The following is a 2,371-nucleotide window of genomic DNA, read 5'->3' on the forward strand; positions in this document are numbered from 1 at the left end:
TTTGAAAGATATATGGTTGCCTGTACAAAGTCTTCTAAGAATCATAGACTCTTTATTTTCTGAACTTTGGGGTAAAAATCTGGGTCCACTAAATAAAACATGGTTCTCTAATTTTATTTTAAAATATCTTATGTTACTTATTATGTGTTTTGTGCTTGCATAGAATCAATTACATCCTGAAGGTTTTACAGGTAAAACTTATTTGAAAATTTTGCAAGTATTAGATATTTTAATCAATCTACAGTTCTCCCTTTTTCTTTTTTTGCAAACTCTTTTCTATTTTTATTAAGTTTTAGTTTTTCCAGTTGTGATAAAATATATTTTTATCTTCATTCTCTTTTCTTTATTTGTACTGAGCTTTGACATTCCAGTGCCGCCCACAATGTGTACCTTTTATGCACACCAGAATGGTATTTCATGATTACTCACATGCTGGGGCATTAAAAGTGCTATTTGTGTTATACAACAGGTATCATTCAATCAAGATTTTTAATTCTGAACTCTCTGCCATCCTCTCAGCAGCCACAAAGCCACAACCATGTGTGAGTGCATTTCCATCCACATCAGCCAGGCCCGTGTCCAGATTGGCAATGCCTACTGAGATCTCACTACCCAGAAAATGGAACCCAGCCTGATGGCCAGATGCCAAGTGACAAGACCATTGGCAGGGGAGAGGGGAGGGGATGACTCCTTCAACACCTTCTTCGGTGAGACAGGTGCTGGAAAGCATGAGTCCAGGGCAGTGTTTGTAGACCTAGAAGCCATAGTCATTGATGAAATTTGCACTGGTACCTACTGCTAACTTGTCCACCCTAAGTAGCTCATTATGGACAAGGAAGATGCTGCCAGTAACTATGCCCACAGGCACTACACTGTTGGCAAGGAAATCATTGACCTCGTGTTGGACCAAATTCGGAAACTCGTTGATCAGGCCACAGGTCTTTAGAGGTTTTTTGCTTTCCACAGCTTTGGTGTGGGAACCGGTTCTGGGTTCACTTCCTTGCCAATGGAATGCCTCTGTCAATTATGGGCAGAAGTCCAAGCTGGTGTTCTCCATCTACTCAGCTGTAGTTGAGCCCTACAGCTCTGTCCTAACCGCCCACACTGCCCTGGAGCCCTCTCACTGTGCCTTAATGGTTGACAATGAGGCCATCTATGGTGTCTCTTGTAGAAACCTTGATATTGAGTGCATTACCGATACTAACCTGAATGCGTTGATAAGTCAAATTGTGTCCTCCACCACTGCTTCCCTCAGATTTGTTGGAGCCCTGAATATTGATCTGACCAAGTTCCAGACAAACCTGGTATCCTATCTCCACATCTGCTTCCCTCTGGCCCCCTAGTCCCCTGTCATCTCTACTGACAAAACCTGCTACGAACAGCTTTCTGTAACAGAGATCTCCAATGAATGTTGGAGTTAGCCAAACAGATGGTGAAATGTGACCCTCGCCATGGTTAAAAATGTGGCTTGCTGTCCATTGTACCATGGTGGTGTGGTTCCCAAGGATGTCAGTGCTGCCATTGCCACCATCAAGGCCAAGTGTACGATCCAGTTTGTGGACTGGTACCCCTCTGGCTTCCAAGTTAGCATTAATTACCAGACTCTCGCTTGGTACCTGGTGGAGAGACCTGGCCAAAGTACAGTGAATGAGCTATGTGTGCATGCATGATGAGCAACACTACAGTGATTGCTGTGGCCTGGGCTCACCTGGACCACAAGTTTGACCTGATGTATGCCAAGCATGCTTTTGTCCGCTGGGGGAGGGCACAGAGGAAGGAGAGTTTCCTGAGCCTCCTGAGGACATGCATGCCCTTGAGAAAGAATAGGAGGAGCTTGGTGTGGATTCTGTTGAAGAGAGGAAACTAAAGGTAAAATATCATAGCAGTGCTCCTTTTACATGGAAGCTTATTTTGTTTTAAACATTGAAAAGTTTTGGCCTGATCAGTTTATTTGTACGTAGCAGTATATAGTCTCACATGTAATCATTGGCCTATGTTTTAATTTTTCATAATTCTTTGTTAGAGACCCAACCTGTTTATTTCTTCGATGGGTTGGAATAATGTATTCCCTGTCTTAAAAAGAAAAAAAAAATTCAATTCTGACAAATATGTAAGTTTTTAAATCTTCTGAGCCTTTTGTCTCATCTGAAATATTACCAGGAAAAAAGCCTCTATTTTTATAAATTTAAAATAAAATAGTATTTGTGAATGAATTTGCCACTATGCCTGGAAATTGTTAAGCCATAACAAATGTTATCATCCTTTACTCTTAGACCTTTATTTAATAATTTTTCATTATCATTCACATATATATGTATATATCTGGTATTTCTAGGTATATCTCAAAAACTTTATTTTGGGAAATTAGTCA

At 40.7% G+C, this 2,371-nt stretch overlaps 1 pseudogene; it reads left to right on the forward strand.

Moving 5' to 3' along the window:
* Positions 1-538: 538 nt before the first annotated feature.
* Positions 539-1,920, forward strand: LOC129081060 (tubulin alpha chain-like; annotated as a pseudogene).
* Positions 1,921-2,371: the final 451 nt, after the last annotated feature.

Source organism: Pteronotus mesoamericanus, unplaced genomic scaffold, assembly GCF_021234165.1.
Source record: "Pteronotus mesoamericanus isolate MK-2021 breed Mesoamerican mustached bat unplaced genomic scaffold, CSHL_Meso_final contig_94, whole genome shotgun sequence".
Taxonomy (NCBI): Eukaryota; Metazoa; Chordata; class Mammalia; order Chiroptera; family Mormoopidae; genus Pteronotus; species Pteronotus mesoamericanus.